Raw genomic sequence first — 21,559 nt, 5'->3', positions numbered from 1 at the left:
CACAGATTGGTGGCAGCAGTGGGATAGTGTTCTTGTTTTTTACACTGTTAAAAACGTTAAGTGCTTGGTTTAATAAATTAACCCTTACACCTAAGGGGTGGAGTATCCTTGGGAAGGATACGACAGTTCAAAAGGAAGGACTCAGTGCATACTATTGGTCAGGTAACATACATACGTGCAGAACAAGAACAGCCCCCCCCCCCCTCTCTTGTTTTCTTTCCTATCTTTTATTTGAGAAAACCGCTGCTAGGATGGCAGATGTGTATAGGAACAGAACCAAAGCTTAACTGTGGGTCCTATGTGCAGAAAGACGGCTGGACACAACAAACCAGACTAAAGCGGAGCTGATTCAAACATTGATGGTGTTTGATACACAGTCCCATCGTTCTGTGGAACCGGAGCAGGAACCTTCAGCCTCTGAGGAACAAACAGAAGATCCTATTCAGGAACTGGCTGGGCAGGACAGTACCAATGCTCAAAACGGTATGGAATCTTCTCTTCCTCTAATTCTCCAGCAGATTGGTGCCTGTGATCCTTATCTGAGGGCGCAGCTGTGGTTGCAAGAGCACCAAGCAGAGCGAGAAGCTGCAGAGCGCAGAGCAGATCGAGAGTTTGCAGAACACCAGGCAGAGCGGAAGTACCAGCTAAGGTTGACACAAATGCAGCTGCAAAGTGCTTCATCGTCACCCCAGGGTGAGTCCACGGAGTCCTTAAACCTCGTCTGGATCGTTTCCCTGTCATGGAGAAAGACAGTGATTTGGATGTTTTCCTCAAAAGTTTTTTAAAGGTCTGCAGGCAATTCCAGCTACCCCCTGCAGAATGGGCTAAGTATCTGACTCCAGGACTAAGAGGCAAAGCACTGGAGGTGTTTGCAGCATTACCCAGGGCTGTGGATCAAGATTATGAGGCTATTAAAAGACCTTAATCCAACGGTCTAACCTCACCCCAGAGGTATACCGAAAACGGTTCAGGACTTTGCAGCGCACAGGTACTGACAGCTACTCAGACCTGGCTGTTGGACTAAGAAACCACTTCAGGCAGTGGACCCAGGGATGGGGTGTTACCACTCTGGAAGACCTGGAGGATCTGATGCTCCTGGACCAGTTCCTCCACACCTGTTCTATGGAAGTGAGACAGTTTATTCTGGAGCGGGAGCCCAGGACCCTGGATAAAGCTGCCCAGATTGAGGATGTATATGCTGCCAGTCAAGTGCCAGAGAAACAGAAGCCTGCTGCGACAGGTTGGAAGGGGGAAAACCCTTGTAAACACCTTTACCCCTACCCCAGTCCCCAGGCCTGCTGTGGATAACCGCAGGTGTTCTGTGTGCAACCAAGTCGGGCATATCAGCACTGCTTGCACAGAAAAGAGGAAAACCACCCTTTGCCCAAACCATCTATTTTGTCCCCAGCAGTTTTGTTTGTGGGTGGGAAAAAGAGGGCATCTTGTGACAATTTACAAGTGGTCACTGTGGCCAACACAGTCACCATGGGACCGAGGGACACTGGTGCTGAGATGACCCTCGTGCGCCCAGAGCTTGTCAATTCAGAGGACCTCATCCCCGGAAGAACTCTAACCGCTGGAGTTGGAGGTCTAACCCCTGCTTTGCCCATGGCCTGGGTTTACCTGGATTGGGGGGCAGGAAGAGGGATGATGGAAGTAGGAGTGACAGATAAGATTCCCACTAATGTGTTACTAGGAACTTATCTGGGATGCTTAGTCTCTAGGTATATTCCCTCCGACATTGGGGAGGACACAGGCGTGCGTGCAGCCCCATGTGAGTTGGCACTGCTCGCCTGTGGTGATATTGAGACCATGCAACTACAAAATGTGATGACTATGTGTTTACCAATGTGTTAGAGTTGCATAATGATAATGTGCCTAGTGATAACCTGAACATAGTAACCAATGCATTAGGTGAAGTTTGCACAACTAACAATAATGTAGAAGTGGCAGAAAATGTCATAAAGAAGCATGAAGTTCCTGTCACACCACCCACCTCCACCGAGAGGGGAGGATGGTGTGTGAATTTCTTCTGTAACCCGCAGTCAGGATGCCCTGGAGGCCAACTCAGTTCTGGATTCTGGGCCCACTTACTGTCTGGGCTATAAATCAAATGGAGCAAGCTAGCAGTCCACAGCCAGGGGCTGGGATTAGTCAGAATGTGGTGTTATCCACCAGCACAGATGCAGACTGTCACTTGTTTCAGACTGCCCTACACACTGATGACAGTCTGCAGAAGCTGTGGGAGATGGCTGGTTGGACCCCTGAGGAAGGAGACAAAGAAATGATAACCTGGGAACAGGGGAGGCTGTATAGGCAAAGTATTCCCACTGGCCCCAGCAACATATCTTTAAAGACAGGGAACTAGTGGTACCTCGGCAGTTCCGGGAGCAACTCCTACGGATTGCCCACGATATACCACTAGCTGGTCATCTAGGGATAAGTAAAACAAAAAGCCGTCTAAAACATAACTTTTACTGGCCCGGTTTGGGGAATGATGTGGCGGATTACTGCCGTTCCTGTATTGTGTGCCTAAGAATGGGGAAGGCAGGACTTGGACATCGGGCCCCCCTCATCCCTTTGCCTATCATTGCGAAGCCTTTCCAGAGGATCGCTGTGGATATTGTGGGGCCCTTAGCCGTTCCCAGCAGCTCGGGTAAACGCTTCATCTTGACGGTCGTGGATTATGCCACACGTTACCCAGAAGTTGTCGTATTATCATCCGTCAGGGCTGACAAGGTGGCAGATGCACTTCTCAGCATATTTTCCTGGGTAGGATTCCCCAGAGAGATGCTCATGGGTTAGGGGACCCAGTTTATGTCTAATCTTATGCAGAGCCTCTGTAAGAAAATACAGGTTCAACACCTGGTAGCCAGTCTGTACCACCGCAGACAAACGGTCTCTGCAAACGATTTAACAAGACCCTCAAGCAGTTGCTCCAAATACTTGTGGATACCCATGGGCGAGACTGGGAGCGTTATCTACCGCACCTGCTATTTGCCTACACAGAGGTACCTCAGGCATCAACAGGTTTCTCACACTTTGAGCTCCTGTATGGGAGGAGGGTGCGGAGGCCCTTAGATCTCCTGAAGGAATCATGGGAGGAAGAATTGGCTTCGCCCGAAGTCTCTGTGATTTACTATGTCCTAAAATTCAGGAAAATGCAGGAACTGACCGGCGTTGCACATGAGAACATGGTTCAGGCACAGGCGAATCAAAAAAGGTGGTACGATAGAAATGCCAGGGAGAGGGTGTACGAGGTGGGTCAGAAGGTATGGGTACTGGTCCCTATGACCCAGAACAAACTCCAGGCAGCATGGGAAGGCTCGTATCCCATTCATGAACGCTTAAATGATGTGGACTATGTAGTCACAATCGATCATGTTCGCAAGAAGCACAAAGTCTTTCATGTGAATATGATCAAGGCGCATCATGACAGGGATACATCCATCCTGCCTGTCTGCAGTTTACCGGAGGAGGGGGAAAGTGACACCCTGCCAGATTTAGTGGCTGCACAATCGGAGGTAAGGTCCCTTGAGTATGCGGTAGTTAGCTCACAGCTGTTTCAGAAATCCCAGCAGTGGGAGGTACTTAACCCCTTTCTTGGCACTTTTATAGGGAGACCTGGAAGGACTCCCCTGGCCACTCACCGTGTGGACACTGGGGATCATCTGCCAATTAGACAAACAGCTTATCGAGTCTTCATAGAGGTGAGAGCGAACATAACCATTATGGACTTGAGTAGGGGGTATTGGCAGATTCCCATGTCCCCTGGGGCCCAGGAGAGATCCCCCTTTATCACTCCTTTTGGGCTCTACGAGTTCAAATGCCCCTGCCACATTACAGCGCTTGGTGAACCAGCTGTTGGACAAGTTTGAAGGGTTTGCCGTTGCTTACCTGTATGACATCACTGTGTTTAGACCTGGGAGGATCACTTGACCCACCTTTCCCAGGTGCTCAAGCGAATCCAGGATGCAGGACTGACCATCAAGCCTGGAAAGTGCCAGATAGGCATGTCTGAGGTGCTGTACCTTGGGTAGGTGGAGGGACGCCTAAGCCATAGCCAAGGAAAGTAGATGCCATCTCCAATTGGCCTACCCCAAGATAAAAAAGCAGGTTATGTCCTTCTTAGGGACTGCTGGGTACTATCGGAAATTTGTCCCCAACTATAGCACCCTGGCAAAACCTTTGACGGACCTTACAAAGAAGAAGCTACTGCTATAGTTAACTGGACCGCAGACTGCAAGAGGTCTCTGTCAGCTTTCAAATCTGCTCTTGCTAGCTCTCCAGTCTTGCAAAGCCCAGATTTTACCCGCAAGTTTGTGGTTCAGACTGATGCTACTGCTTATGGTCTAGACGCAGTGCTCAGCCAAGTGACTCCTGAAGGGGATGAGCACCCCATAATGTATTTGAGCAGGAAGCTCCTACCAAGGGAAGTGGCCTATGCCACTATAGAGAAAGAATGTCTGGCCATTGTATGGGCTTTACAGAAACTGCAGCCATACATGGGCGAAAGTTTACCGTGGTGACCGATCATAGCCCCCTTAGTTGGTTATATCGGGTGGCAGGTGACAACGGAAAGCTGCTGAGATGGAGTCTGGCCTTGCAACACTATGACTTTACTATCAGCACACAAAAGGCAGCTGAGCATGGCTTTTGATAGTGATTGCTATATCAATAATCCCATGCCATGTCGTGAAGGTGGAGATGTAACAAAATCTGAGGTAGGTAGATAGACAGATAGATTTTAGATTTTCCTAAACTTGCATTATCAATAGCTGATTGTATGTCAATGTCTTTGCTCTATTAAGGACTTATGCAGATTGTGCCTGTGGGTGCCAAAATGTCTGCAAAAGCTGAATACACTCCACATTCTCAGAGGAAACTTAGCACTGGCCTGTGACTTACAAGCCATATGGGCATACTAATGAAGGTCTGGAAGGGACCACTTAAAATGCAGAACAAGCTCCAGACATGGTGACTGCTAACCAAGCAGGTGGTATAAGCCATTCAGCAGGTGGATCTAATAATATCAGAAGCCATAACTCCAACCTTATAACACCAAGCTCCTCAGAACCCTGGTAATTGTGTTCAGCCTGACATGGGCTTCAGGGAGAATCCAGACACCCCGTACTGGACATGAGGCATTTCTCCGTATTCAGGATCTGGCCTTATGGAAATCATAACCCGATCATATTTGGTGTCTGTATGACCGGGAAGGGGCTCAGATTATAGGATCTTATCTGTACTCGCAGTCCCTGTCATACGGCGAGGAATCGCTGTGATTTATATTGCCACATCGGTCAGCCATTTTGGGGATCCACATCGTTTGGAGTGACTGCGTCCCCACAGCCGTAATATAACTGCTGCATCTCAGTAAGACAATATTCTCTATTTTATCCCTTTTATTTTATCTGTTCACTGCATTTTTATTGTACGTATATTTTGTTTTTATCTTTTATCTGACACTTTCTTTTGTATTGTACTGCACTATCGTGTATTACATTTAAACATTAATAAGTCCCTTCCTTGTGGCCCCTATTGCCTTACAGTATAGGTGGTGGCAGCGATTGCGATAGAAAATATTGGGGTGTTAGAACTTGGGGGAGTGTAAGTTAGCATAATTCCGTCATCTAGAATAGGTGGGTGGGTATTTGTGGTAAATTGATGAGATCATTAGTATAATTCACCCCCGTGACCCGAGAGTAGGGATCGTCGCATGAAACAACAGACCATCTGTGTATTAAGTGCACAACAGAAACTTGCTAATGAGAAAGGAGAGATTTGCTGTGCTCGCTTTAAAGATAACCAACCAGTGATACTGAAACTCAATACTGAAACACTCCTATGGTGCCGAGCGGCTCTTGGAATCCAAGGTCAAGACTATCAAGCCTTAGTAGAACCTATCAACCTACAGGACCATCCTCTAGTCCAAGCTGCAAGAAGCCTAGTGACTGTTTCTCAAGGTAAAGTGCCAATTGTGTCTCCTGAACTTAAGTAGTAGCAGTATAACTTTGACCAAGCACTGCCCTGTTGCTCAGTTGTTACAAGTCACTTTTCAAGATGTTATCAGTGTACCTGCAGCTACAACTGAACAGTCTGCTCAGAAGCTGAATATTCAAGATCATACTCCAAATACATCATGGTGGACAAAACTCAATGTGGGAGATACTTCTACACCTGAGGAACAAATTGAAGGAGTCTTAAAAGTCGTAAAGGAACATCATCAAGCCTTCAGTAAACATCCTTCAGATTATGGAGAGGTCAGTGTAATCAAGCACACCATCCCTACCGGTTCAGACAGCCATAGTCCATGGGCTACACCTCTAGTCATTGTCCAAAATAAAGATGGTAATATTACAGGAAGATTAATCAAATTACCCACAAGGATGCCCATCCTTTACCAAGAATCGAGGAGTCCTTGACAGCATTAGGGTCCTCAACTTACTATTCCACTCTGGATTTAACCAGTGGATACTGGCAGGTACCCATGGCTCCTGAAGACCATGAGAAAACAGCATTTACTACCCTTTTGGGCCTAATTGAATTTAACTATATGCAGTTTGGACTTTGCAATGCACCTGGAACTTTCCAAAGACTAATGGAACGCTGTTTAGGCCACAAGAACTTTGAAACTGTCTTGTTATACCTGGATGATGTCATCATCTACTCTAAATCCTATGAAAACCACTTAAAACATCTTGCATAAGTTTCTAAAGTCCTCATCAAGCACGGACTCAAGATCAAACCCTCCAAGTGCTACCTACTAAAACCAGAAGTCAAACACCTGGGACATGTTAATAAATATAACAAGAGGTACTGAGGGCACCGTTCTCCCACCCAAAATTATAAGGAACCCAGTCCTGGCCTCCTCCGACCAAACACCATCACCTCACCATCCGTGTTCACATCTTTATTGCAGGGTATAGTCCGGGGGCAGACTCACATGGAGCATCAATAAACAGCGACGGCCGTTTCGCGGTGTGACCGCTTCTTCCGGCTGTTTGATACACTTTAAATGTCGCACGCACGCAGTTTTATAGCGTCATCTGGGGGAGGGTTCAACCGACCCATCACTTAGCAACCCTTGACGCTACAGCAGCCGCGTGCGCGCCAGACACAGGTACATGGATACATTTGTATACAGTTTAAAATCATCAAAATCAAAAGATACAAAAAGTGACAGAAGGCTGACATATATGGAAGGAATAATATCTGGACATTTATAAGGGAGGAGCTGCATGCAAATTCACTACTGGTTCCCCGTAGTAAATAATATATTTCAAATAGCGGCGTATTTACATGTCGCCCTAATCAATAAAAACCGATAGATCATTACGCTCGTTTAGACCTAAATATCCAGTGGCATCGGTTTTAATAATAAACCGAGCCTCCTTTTGGAGCAGGATACGGTGTCTATCACCTCCCTGTAATAATGGGGGAACATGTTCCAAACCCGCAAATCGCAGGACGCTCGCACCCCCCCCCCCATGTTGACACCGTACATGTTCAATGAGGCGAGTGCCTCCCTTGCCTGTTCTAATTGAATTTTTGGTGCTCTCGTACACGCTCCATTAAGGATCTTTTGGTTTTTAATACATAGAAGGACCCACACACGCAGATCAGTACGTAAACCACAAATGTTACTCTACAGTTAATAAATTGGTGCGCACAATGTTCAATGCCTCCAAAAAAGAGGTGGCGGCCTTGAAGCATGTAACCGCACAGCGAACAGTCACCACAGCGATAGTTGCCAACCGGCTTACCGAGTGACAATCAATCGCATGGTTTCCGCTCGCTGTAGCGGCTGCGCACCAAAATGTCCCTAAATGTACGACATCTTTAAAAAGCTAATATTGGTTTCTGATCTACAAGTTTGCCCAAATCTCCTTCTGCTTTTAAAATCTCCCAATTATTCAGAATTGATCTCTTTATACTGTTTGCCATTGGACTATGTTTAAACACAAACACAAATCTGTCCTTTTTCTCTGCGTCCTTTTCCTCCTTACATTTTCTACGTTTCATCAATGATCGTTGTGTGTGAGTCCTTGCTTTCTCCAGCGCTATATTCAATTGCTCCAGCGGGTATCCACGCTGTATTAATCTATCCCTCAGTTCCTTCGCCTGTCTCAGGAATACTGTATCCTGACTGTTAATCCGACTGAGTCTCAAAAATTGTCCGTAAGGGACTGACTCTGTTACACTACTTGAATTGTAGCTCTCATGGTGTAGCAGGGTATTGGTAGCAGTGGGTTTGCGATACCCTTCGGTATGTGGAGCACCATCTTCCACAACGATGCGAACATCCAAGAACTCGATGGACAACCCCCCAAAATTGAGGGTGAACATCATGTTCATATCGTTCGCATCATTGAGATGGGCCACAAAGTGCTCACACTGCTCCTGTGTCCCCGACCACACCATGAAGATATCCACGTAGCATAAAAATAGGCGTATAGAAGTGAGGAATGGGTTAGACGTCGAAAAGATGTATCTGTCCTCAAACCTACCCAAAAATATATTCGCGAAGGTACATGAGACAGGTGTCCCCATGGCGGTCCCAAAAATTTGCCTATACCATGGTCATTAAAAAGAAACATATTATTCTCCAAGACAAATAACAGGATTTCTCCCTAAATGTTCAATAAGTTCAAGAACTGCGTTCACACCCCCGCGTTGTGGAATCCGGGTGTAAAGATTGAAAACATCTAGGGACACCAAACTCCAACCATCCTGCCACTGGAAATCCTCAAGTGCCAGGAGGAAGTCATTGGTGTCATCCAGATATGTGGGGAATCTGAACAAAATAGGACGCAGTAACCAATCCAGGTATCTCGACAAGGGCTCAGTCACTGATCCAACCCCCGACACTATAGGGCGTCCAGGGGGATGGGTCAGTGACTTGTGCACCTTAGGGAGAAAATACCAGGTGGGTCTACTAGGAAAGGGAGGAACCAATTTATCAATGGTGGATCCATGGAGTACACCTGCCTCTATGTACCTCTGCAACAAGTCCACCAAACTGGACCTGATCTCAGGTATTGGATCAGAGGATAACTTTTCATATGTCGAGACATCATTCAACTGCCTCCCTGCCTCAGTGACGTAGAAGTCGCGTGACATCACAACATTACCCCCCTTGTCCGTCGGCATAATAATGAGGTCTGAGTTTCGTAGCCATTGTATGGCAGTTAATTGCCTTTTACTCAAATTCTCCTTCTCTCTAGGATATATCAGGGCTTTTGTGTCTCTCAGAATCCTCTTGTAAAACACGTCAATTACTGAGCCGGCGGGCGTAGGGGGGCAAAAGGAGGATGATATACCTTCTCAAAACTCACTCTGCGTGGTGGTTGGTACAGGGTCGGGATTCAGATCTATGCCTGTCAAGAATTCCAAACAAGCAACCTCTTGTGTATTGAAGGGTTCAGAGATATTATACCCTAGAGGGTCCAAAACCACAGGTTTATCACCTTCTCTTATAGTGTTTTGGGAGACCGGAACATTACTGAAATGCTTCTTTAGATCCAATTTACGAACATTTTTGAAGAAATCAATTTCAAATGTGGTTCTGTCTAATTGCTCTGTCGGACTGAACCCCAGTCCCAAATTAAGGACCGCGATGCAGTCCGGGGGCAACTCGACATCACTGATGTTAATTACGAGATTAGATGAGACTTTGTTCCCTTCTATTAATTTCTCCACGAGACCTGTTTCTTTCTGCATGACGATTTGCTAAAAAATCCGCCCAGTGTCATAGTCCACTTTATCTCGTAGGAATTTATCCTTCTGCATTTCTTTAATCTCAGTCTGTGTTACAACGAGCTTTCTGTTTAAACGTTTTTCAAAGGCAACAAATTGGATCTCAGATAAACGTGATTTTAGTTAATCTTTCGCTCTTTTTAGCTCAGTATTGACCATATCATATTCTCTTTCATTTCTATTCATTACAGCTTGTAGAATTTTTAACGAAAAATCCTTATGCAGCTCCTTCCATTCATTCACAAAATGATGTTGTATCGATCAGGTAGTGTAAGGGTTACGCCCGCTTCACAGATATTGACAGACCAAACTCCCCTTTTACAGACATTGACAGACCAAACACCGCAAACAACCGCAAACAGTCCATTTGCCCAACCGCAAACTTCCCATTTGCACAAGGTTGGATACCAATCTAGCCATGTCCCGTTGATGTCATTGAAGGTTTCTTCCTCTACCCAGCCACGTACAACACTAAGGGTCCCCGAAAGGTGAATTGAATTGATTTTTCGAATAGGGAGATGGTTAAAAAAACGCTTGCTCCCACCCCTTTGTTTGAATCTACGCCACGGACACTGCGCCGGCGTGCGCAATTTTTATATTTTTTTTTTAATTAGTCTTTATTTCAATTTCATAGAAAAACATCCAACAAAAAGCACATTAATCTAACAATAGATAAAAGTCACCATTTAAGAATTAATAATTACAATTTATCTTTATCTTATACCCTCCCACCACCCTTGCGTGCGCAATTTACTGTCACACCCGATATGAGTGGTCTTTTCTGTAGTACTATTCTCATCAGTTTAATCCCTGTTACGTCCCCTATCCGGGGATGTGTGTCGAATTGATTAATCATTGTCGAATTAACGACATCCTGAAATAATTTTGTTCTGAGCTCTGTACTTGCTTCGTATTGGAATTGATGGGGATTTTTTAAATTGTCTGCATTATTTCTAATAAAAAAATGATAATAAAGTCTCTTAATAGTTTATTTTATGCATTAAAAACCCATACAACAAAATTATTTTTTTTTAAAAATTATGTTTTTTCTATGAAAAATTATCAAGCCGATCGCTTTTAGTCTGATCATAATGAAGCAACGGCCTTATCTGGGGTGTGGCAACATTGCCAACACACTCATAGAGGTGATGATCGCTTCATTGTGATACACAAGCCCCTTCACCACAACAAGGTACCGATCACGAAGGGGAATTGACACATGTATGTGCCTTTTTTTGTTTTGTTTTTGCAGCCACAGTGCAGCACTAGAGGCCAGAAAAATTAGGCATGTACAGGTATTGTTGCAGCCGCATAAAAATTTATGTTTTCCAGGCAGAAAGGTGACTTAAACATTGCGGCTTGAACCCTAGTTGGTAGAGTACAGGTTGTGCCATGCACGGCACATGTGACAACTTGCCCAAATTCAATGCCGCCAACAAATTGCTTCCATTGTCACACACCACTTTGCCAATCTTCAGTTGGTGCTGGGTCAGCCACTGATCCACCTGTGCGTTCAGGGCGGACAGGAGTGCTGGTCCGGTGTCGCTCTCTTCTTTCAGGCATGTCAACCCCAAGACAGCGTGACACTGTTGTATCCGGGATGTGGAATAGCCCCTGCAGAGCTGGAGGGATTCAGTTGATGTGCAGCCAGACGCCGCAGAAGAAGAGGACTCAGCTGAGGAGGTTATGGAAGAGGATGGAGTAGGAGGAGTAGATGAGGTGGCAGTAGGCCTGCCTGCAAGTCATGGCGGTGTCACCAACCCCCGCTGCAGAGCCACGCATTCCATGCTTGGCAGCCGTCAGCAGGTTGACCCAATGCGCAGTGTAGGTGATATACCTGCCCTGACCGTGCTTTGCAGACCAGGTATCAGTGGTCAGATGGACCCTTGCCCCAACACTGTATGCCAGAGATGCCATGACTTCCTTTTCAATCACTGAGTAGAGGTTTGGGATTGCCTTATTTGAAAAAAGAATTCATCCGGGTACCTTCCACTGTGGTGTCCCAATAGCGACAAATTTTTTGAAGGCCTCAGACTCCAACAGCTGGTATGGTAAAAGCTGGCGGGCTAAGAGTTCCATCAAGCCAGCTGTCAGACGCCGGGCAAGGGGGTGACTCTGTGACATTGGCTTCTTACGCTCAAACATTTCCTTTACAGACACCTGACTGTGGGCAGATGAGATGGAACTGCTGAAGGTGAGAGGCGGAGTGGCGGGTGGTTGAGAGGGGGAAAGGAGGACAGCAGTGGTTGACGTGGCTGAAGATGCTGGACTAGGAGGAGGATGGTGGCTTTGAGCTTGTGTGCTGCTTCTACTCATCATCATGTGTTGATCCCATAGGCGTTTGTGATGTGCGATCATGTGCCTTCGCAAAGCAGTTGTACCTAGGTGGGTGTTGGATTTCCCACGACTCAGTTTCTTTTGGCACTGGTTGCAAATGGCATCACTGTTGTCAGAGGCAGACACACACAAAAAATGCCACACTGCTGAGCTTTGCAATGACGGCATTCTGGTAGTGGCAACAGCATGCGTTGATTGGCGTGCTGTCTGGCTGACCCCGGGTGCCGATACATGCTGTTTGACTGTACCACTAGCTCCTTGTGACGACCTCCCCCTGCTTCCAACCCGTCTCCTCCTTCTCTCTGTCTCCCCTTCTGAACTTTCCCCCTCTTCTTCTTCTCTTCGAGCAGGCACCCACGTGGCATCCACGGACACATCATCATCATCAACCACTTCACTTATATCTGACACCTCAGCAAAGGAAGCAGCGGGTACAACATCATCATCATCACACTGTACGTCCATGTGTGTAATGCTGCCTGACTGAGACATATCCCTGTTATCTACATCCCCTGGCAATAATGGTTGTGCATCACTAATTTCAATCAACTGATGTGTAAATAACTCCTCTGAGGGATCAAGTGAAGCGGCTGTGGTGGCTGTGGTGGTAGTGGTGGTGGTGGTGGCGGGCGGGCGGGAGATGGTAACTTGAGAGCAGTGGACCAAAGCTGAGCTGGAGGAGGATGGTGCGTCAAGGTTCTTAGCGGAGGCTGTTGAAGATTGGGTGTCCTGTGTAAGCCAGTCAAAATTTCTCTGAATTTTTTGGGTTCAGGGTACGTGGCCTCTGAACACTGGGCATTATTCCATGGCCAGCTGAAATCACAGCACCACGACCACGACGGCCCCTGCGGGGTGGCCTGCCTCTGTCTGTCTTTTTTTTTTTATGTCAAGTGGTACTATGCGTGCAAGGTACTGTGCCAACTTATATAAGTGATGGGCAGTGGGCACAGTACAGTCTGTGTGGGCCTGACACACACGGGCTTGCAAATGTGATTATATCACAGAAAATTTTTAAATATATTTTAAATTTTTTTATCTGCAAGGTATTTGAGTGAATTACACCCTGTAACGGTATGAGTGGAGGCCTAGCCACTTGCCAGTATACAGTCTGTGTGGGCCTGACACACACGGGCTTGCAAGATGATTATATCACAGAAAAATGTTAAATATAATTTTTTTTATCTGCAAGGTATTTGAATGAATGACACCCTGTAACGGTATGAGTGGAGGCCTAGCCACTAGCCAGTATACAGTCTGTGTGGGCCTGACACACACGGGCTTGCAAATGTGATTATATCACAGAAAAATTTTAAATAGAATTTTTTTTATTTGCAAGGTATTTGAGTGAATGACACCCTGTAACGGTATGAGTGGAGGCCTAGCCAGTGGCCACAATACAGTCTGTGTGGGCCTGACACACACACGGGCTTGCAAATGTGGTTATATCACAGAAAAATTTTAAATATAACTTTTTTTAATCTGCAAAGTATTTGAGTGAATGACACCCTGTAACGGTATGAGTGGAGGCCTAGCCACTAGCCAGTATACAGTCTGTATGGGCCTGACAGAAAAATATTAAATATAATTTTTTTTTATCTGCAAGGTATTTTCTGTCACACCCTGTATGAATTGTGTGCACGTGCTGTCTGACTGTGACTGAGCCTGCAGCCTCTCACACACGGGCAGCCAGGCAACTGCAATATACAGTACAGACCAAAAGTTTGGACACACCTTCTCATTCAGGCGTTTTCTTTATTTTCATGACTATGAAAATTGTAGATTCACACTGAAGGCATCAAAACTATGAATTAAGACATGTGGAATTATATACATAACAAAAAAGTGTGAAACAACTGAAAATATGTCATATTCTAGGTTCTTCAAAGTAGCCACCTTTTGCTTTGATTACTGCTTTGCACACTCTTGGCATTCTCTTAATGAGCTTCAAGAGGTAGTCACCTGAAATGGTTTTCACTTCACAGGTGTGCCCTGTCAGGTTTAATAAGTGGGATTTCTTGCCTTATAAATGGGGTTGGGACCATCAGTTGCGTTGTGGAGAAGTCAGGTGGATACACAGCTGATAGTCCTACTGAATAGACTGTTAGAATTTGTATTATGGCAAGAAAAAAGCAGCCAAGTAAAGAAAAATGAGTGGCCATCATTACTTTAAGAAATGAAGGTCAGTCAGTCCAAAAAATTGGGAAAACTTTGAAAGTGTCCCCAAGTGCAGTCACAAAAACCATCAAGCGCTACAAAGAAACTGGCTCACATGCGGACTGCCCCAGGAAAGGAAGACCAAGAGTCACCTCTGCTGCGGAGGATAAGTGCATCCGGGTCACCAGCCTCAGAAATCGCAGGTTAACAGCAGCTCAGATTAGAGACCAGGTCAATGCCACACAGAGTTCTAGCAGCAGACACATCTCTAGAACAAGTGTTAAGAGGAGACTGTGTGAATCAGGCCTTCATGGTAGAATATCTGCTAGGAAACCACTGCTAAGGACAGGCAACAAGCAGAAGAGACTTGTTTGGGCTAAAGAACACAAGGAATGGACATTAGACCAGTGGAAATCTGTGCTTTGGTCTGATGAGTCCAAATTTGGTTCCAACCACCGTGTCTTTGTGCGACGCAGAAAAGGTGAACGGGTGGACTCTACATGCCTGGTTCTCACCGTGAAGCATGGAGGAGCAGGTGTGATGGTGTGGGGTGCTTTGCTGGTGATTTATTCAAAACTGAAGGCATACTGAACCAGCATGGCTACCACAGCATCTTGCAGCGGCATGCTATTCCATCCGGTTTGTGTTTAGTTGGACCATCATTTATTTTGCAACAGGACAATGACCCCAAACACACCTCCAGGCTGTGTAAGGGCTATTTGACCATGAAGGAGAGTGATGGGGTGCTGCTCAGATGACCTGGCCTCCACAGTCACCGGACCTGAACCCAATCGAGATGGTTTGGGGTGAGCTGGACCGCAGAGTAAAGGCAAAAGGGCCAAAAAGTGCTAAGCATCTCTGGGAACTCCTTCAAGACTGTTGGAAGACCATTTCAGGTGACCACCTCTTGAAGCTCATCAAGAGAATGCCAAGAGTGTGCAAAGCAGTAATCAAAGCAAAAGGTGGCTACTTTGAAGAACCTAGAATATGACATATTTTCAGTTGTTTCACACTTTTTTGTTATGTATATAATTCCACATGTGTTAATTCATAGTTTTGATGCCTTCAGTGTGAATCTACAATTTTCATAGTCATGAAAATAAAGAAAACTCTTTGAATGAGAAGGTATGTCCAAACTTTTGGTCTGTACTGTATATCTATTAAAAAAAAAAAAAAGCACACTGATGTACCAGCCCTGAAAAGGGCTTTTTGGGGTGCTGTCAGGACGCTGTCCTTACAGCAGATGAGTCTGTGGACACAGAACAATGCCCTAGCTAACGCTTTCCCTATTGAATCAGCAGCAGCAGCACTGTCCCTCCTCTCACTGTGAATGCAGCTTCCGAATGAATCTAAAATGGATGCTGTCCAGGAGGTGGGAGGGTCTGGGAGGGAGGGTCTGCTGCTGATTGGCTGGAATGTGTCTGCTGACTGTGAGATACAGGGTCAAAGTTTACTCAATGATGATGTATATACAAGAAAAAGACCGGCACTTCACTGCTTGTGGAATTGTTCGCTTTATTCAAAGCATGGATACAACGCTACTCAGAGCAACACGTGTTTCGGCTCAACAATGAGCCTTTATCAAGCATACTGAACATTAGTTACAAATGAATTTAAATAGTGCGCCATGACCGGCGTTCAGACGTGTTGACGTCACGTTACCATAGTAACAATGTGTATACAAAATAGAAGGTTACAGATGAAGACATAATCGATCGATCACTATAATCTGTGATCACAATGCTGAATGAATACTTTTGTAATATACTACATAAAAGAAAAGGGCAAGAAATCAAAAAGGCAAGTCAGCAAGCATGTGGTGCAAACAGACAAAAAAGCCATTTGAGCTGAAAAATAAATAATAATTACCCTGAGATATCTCCATCTCTTACAGGCTAAACTCAGTTCAAGGAATTTTCCATATGTCAATTTTGATCATTATTTTCATTTTTCATTTTTTCTGTGACTAGACTTCTTGATTGAGATGTTGAGAGCTAAACTACCTGCTAAAAGAACTGATTGGCCAACTCTACTACTTCAATTGATGTATATTTACAACACCATCCATTGTTCTACTGGATACACTCCATATTACCTTATGTTTGGCTGTCAAGGAAGATTACCTGCAGATCTTGCCTTGGATGTAAAAGTTCCAGATTCCATCAATCCTTTACCACAAACAGATTGGGTCAGTGAACATCAAAAACGCCTAGCTGATGCCCAAGAGATTCTCCAAATCTGCATAGCGAATGTACTCCAAAAGCAACAGAAAGACTATGATCAATCTTCAAAAGCAGAACCCTTAAAACTTGGTAACCATGTGTGGCTGAAAAATAATCATCGCACCAGTAAACTGGATAGTAAATGTGAAAGAGAACCCTACGTCATCACAGCTATTCCCAATCCTGAGATTGAAATCTACGAAATCACCAAAGAGAACAGAGCACCACAAATAGTGCATCACAACAGTCTCAAGCTGTGTTTGAAGAAAGAAGCTCCCATGCAAGAAGAAAGTCCATCCACATTGCAAGTGTCTGAAAAATCACCTGATCCAGAGGAACCAACACAGTTGGAATCAGATCCCCTACAGTGGTTTCTTATGACGGGACGTAACCGTCTTGTTCCTAGAAGAGGATACAGAGGTACAGCATTATACAGTACAACAGAGATAGTTCATCCCTCCTACCTGGAGAAATAAGGGAGAGAAAGACTGATTGTTATAGAGGACGATTCCTTATGCAACTTCTGGGAACTAATGTGGATCACTGTAAAAGCTTTTATGTAAATGACTGTTGCATACCTTGATGATCTGTGGAACAGCTTCAGTAATGTACTGGGAGTTTGTTAAAAGCTCTATTCTCCCTTATTCTATATCATCATTTCAACTACCACCAACATTTGCACCTAATGGTGCTGGCGTCACGAACCAGGGGCCCAGTCGCAAAAGCACCTTACACCAATTACCATCAAGGGCACCTCAACCTACATCTGGATGGTGCTCCCTGCAACAGAGAGTGCCTCGGAGGATTTCGTGCTGTCTTCTCATCCACTGCACTGCCGGCCCCAAGGGACAACTAAACAGTGAGTACTACTATCCTCGGCACCTTATCACTAGTATGCTCATGCATGCATCCTCTATAGGGAGCCCTGGCATGTTGCACGAACTGTATGATGAAAATATAAAACAATTGTTCAGACAAGAACTTCAAACTGCTGTATCAGAAATCTCCACACAAATGCATGATCTTGGTCAAAGAGTGGACAAGATGGAGACCAAAACAGATGAAATAATACATACTCAGGATGCTGATAAAACACATCTAGATGATCACAAGATGAAACTTGCACAACTAGAACTGAAATTAGAAGACATAGAAAATCACTGAAGACGTGCTAATCTTCGTATTAGAGGTTTCCCGCAGAAGATTGTGGCTCTAAACCTATTCCACGATCTACTAGCACAAAGTGATACTCAGAATTTACGTATAGATCACATACATAGAGCGCTCACTACACCAAGAAACCCCTCCTTGCCCTGTGATGTCATCCTTAAATTACGCTACCCTAAAGCTAGGGACATGCTCCTTGCTATGGCACGGAATATCTCACCCTTACCAGGAATGAACTCTACTGTTAAACTATTTGCTGATCTTGCACCATCCATGGGGGCACTGGATGTCACTGGGGAACTCTGAATGGCACATAGCGTGGACTAGATGTCACTGGGGCACTGTGGATGACACATGGGGCACAGTGGATGTCACTGTTATGGGGGCGCTGTGGGTGTCACTGTTATGGGGGCGCTGTGGATGTCACTGTTATGGGGGCGCTGTGGATGTCACTGTTATGGGGGCGCTGTGGATGTCACTGTTATGGGGGCGCTGTGGATGTCACTGTTATGGGGGCGCTGTGGATGTCACTGTTATGGGGGCGCTGTGAATGTCACTGTTATGGGGCGCTGTGAATGTCACTGTTATGGGGGCGCTGTGAATGTCACTGTTATGGGGGCGCTGTGAATGTCACTGTTATGGGGGCACTGTGAATGTCACTGTTATGGGGGCACTGTGAATGTCACTGTTATGGGGGCACTGTGAATGTCACTGTTATGGGGGCACTGTGAATGTCACTGTTATGGGGGCACTGTGAATGTCACTGTTATGGGGGCACTGTGAATGTCACTGTTATGGGGGCACTGTGAATGTCACTGTTATGGGCGCTCAGTATGAGCGATAGTGCTCAGGCACACAACTGTATCGGTTTTGCGATCTGCAGTTGTGGATCCACTAAATAAGTATACTGTCTGTTCAGATATTTTTTTGCAGTCCCATTGAGTTATATGGGTTTTCGATCTGCGTTTTAAGGAGCAGAATAGGACATGTTATATCTGTCACACAACTGACACATGGATGTGGAAAGCACATGGTCGTCAGTGTACTTTCCACATTCATATGTCAATTCCAGAAAGGAAAGAATACAGTTGCAAAAAAAAAGTATGTGAACCCTTTGGAATTATATGGATTTCTGACCAACAAATTGGTCATAAATTGTGATCTGATCTCCATGTAAGTCACAACAATAGACAATCACAGTCTGCTTAAACTAATAACACACAAATAATTAAATGTTACCATGTTTTTACTGAACACACCATGTAAACATTCATAGTGTAGGTGGAAAAGGTATGTGAACCCTTGGATTTAATAACTGGTTGAACCTCTTTTGACAGCAATAACTTCAACCAAACATTTCATGTAGTTGCAGATCTGACATGCACAACGGCCAGGAGTAATTCTTGACCCCAATGTGTTTTGGGGTGTATTTTTACATATACCCATGCTGGGTGAGAGAAATATCTCTCTAAAAGTCAACTTTTCCTTCCCATTTTTTTATACAAAGTTGTCAATTGACAGAGATATTTCTCTCACCCAGCATGGATATATGTAAAAAGACACCCCAAAACACATTGCCCAACTTCTCTTGAGTACGGCGATACCACATGTGTGACACTTTTTTGCAGCCTAGGTGGGCAAAGGGGCCCAAATTCTAAAGAGCACCTTTAGGATTTCACAGGGCATTTTTTACACATTTGGATTTCAAACTACTTCTCACGCATTAGGGCCCCTAAAATGCCAGGGCAGTATAAATTCCCCACAAGTGACCCCATTTTGGAAAGAAGACACCCCAAGGTATTCCGTGAGGGGCATGGCGAGTTCCTAGAATTAATTTTTTTGGCACAAGTTAGCGGAAAATGTTTTAGTTTTTTTTTCTTACAAAGTCTCATATTCCACTAACGTGTGACAAAAAATTAAATTTTACATGAACTCGCCATGCCCCTCACGAAATACCTTGGGGTCTCTTCTTTCTAAAATGGGGTCACTTGTGGGGTATTTATACTGCCCTGGCATTTTAGGGGCCCTAATGCATGAGAAGTAGTTTGAAATCCAAATGTGTAAAAAATGCCCTGTGAAATCCTAAAGGTGCTCTTTAGAATTTGGGCCCCTTTGCCCACCTAGGCTGCAAAAAAGTGTCACACATGTGGTATCGCCGTACTCAGAAGAAGTAGGGCAATGTGTTTTGGGGTGTATTTTTACATATACCCATGCTGGGTGAGAGAAATATCTCTCTAAAAGTAAACTTTTCCCATTTTTTTTATACAAAGTTGTCATTTTAGAGAGATATTTCTCTTGCCCAGCATGGGTATATGTAAAAAGACACCCAAAAACACATTGCCCAACTTCTCCCGAGTATGGCAATACCACATGTGTGACACTTTTTTGCAGCCTAGGTGCACAAAGGGGCCCAAATTCCTTTTAGGAGGGCATTTTTAGACATTTGGATTCCAGACTTCTTCTCACGCTTTAGGGCCCCTAAAATGCCAGGGCAGTATAAATACCCCACATGTGACCCCATTTTGGAAAGAAGACACCCCAAGGTATTCCATGAGGGGCATGGCGAGTTCATAGAAGATTTTTTTGTTTTTTGGCACAAGTTTGCAGAAATTGATTTTTAATAGTTTTTTCTCACAAAGTCTCCCTTTCCGCTAACTTGGGACAAAAAGTTCAATCTTCCATGGACTCAATATGCCCCTCAGCGAATACCTTGGGGTGTCTTCTTTCCAAAATGGGGTCATTTGTGGGGTGTTTGTACTACCCTGGCATTTGAGGGTCTCCACAATCATTACATGTATGGCCAGCATTAGGAGTTTCTGCTATTCTCCTTATATTGAGCATACGGGTAATGAGATTTTTTTTTTCCGTTCAGCCTCTGGGCTGAAAGAAAAAATGAACGGCACAGATTTCTTCATTCGCATCGATCAATGTGGATGAAAAAATCTCTGCCAAAAAAAAAAAAGGAGGGGAAAGGCGTCTGCCAGGACATAGGAGCTCCACCCAACATCCAAACCCACTCAGCTCGTATGCCTGGCAAACCCGATTTCTCCATTCACATCAATCGATGTGGATGAATAAATCATTGCCGGGATTTATTTTTATTTATTTTTTATATACAAAGTGTTTGCCAAAGCATATGAACCCCGCCGCCTCCTCTGCTCATAAGCCTCGACAAACGTATCTTTTTTACTGCAGAGGAGAAATCTCGTCTTGCAGCGCCACATACACCGACTTTTGTGTAATCTGACAGCAGCGCAATGCTTCTGTCAGAATGCACATCAGTGCTGCAGCTGGTTCATCGGTTGGTCCACCTAGAAGGTAAAAAAAAAAAAAAAATGGGCGCAACGCAATAAATTTATTTTTGATTTTTTTACCTTTATAGGACAAACCTCTCCTTCCCCATGGGACAATGTGCAAAGCGCAAAGATGTGGCGAAGTACATTATGCACTTTGTCCCAGGTGAAAGGAGAGGTTTGCAGCAGCTGTGAGTGAAAGGGCCCTAAGAGCCCTGTGTGCCTGTCCTGTGTCATAGGGCAGGGTGGTCAGGGCAGTCAGGACAGAAATAGCGGGTGTCACGCCTTATTGCACTCCTGCTACAGACTTGACATCTTTTTCGGGGTGTTGCTTGGGTTGAGGTACCAGCAACGACATTGGGGAAATGTCGCTCGTGTAGACGGCTCACTACACTGGTGGATGGGGCCACGGAACCTCCTGGATACAGGAGGTTCTCGATGATCTCTTCCGGAAATTTGAGGAAGGATCCTGTTCTCCCAGCATTACTGTAGAGAACAAAACTATTGTACATAGCCAAATGAATTAACTATACAGACACCTTCGTATACCAGCGTCTGGTGCGGCGGGACACTAAATAAGGAACCAACATCTGGTCATTGATGTCCACCCCTCCCATGAGCAAATTA

The 21,559-nt window shown here is 45.0% G+C and overlaps 1 pseudogene; it reads left to right on the top strand.

Moving 5' to 3' along the window:
* Nucleotides 1-359: 359 nt before the first annotated feature.
* Nucleotides 360-1,857, top strand: LOC122931648 (annotated as a pseudogene).
* Nucleotides 1,858-21,559: the final 19,702 nt, after the last annotated feature.

This window comes from Bufo gargarizans, chromosome 3 (assembly GCF_014858855.1).
Source record: "Bufo gargarizans isolate SCDJY-AF-19 chromosome 3, ASM1485885v1, whole genome shotgun sequence".
NCBI lineage: Eukaryota > Metazoa > Chordata > Amphibia > Anura > Bufonidae > Bufo > Bufo gargarizans.
Note: the sequence above shows the minus strand (reverse complement) of the source record. Positions and strands in the feature narration are given on the sequence as shown.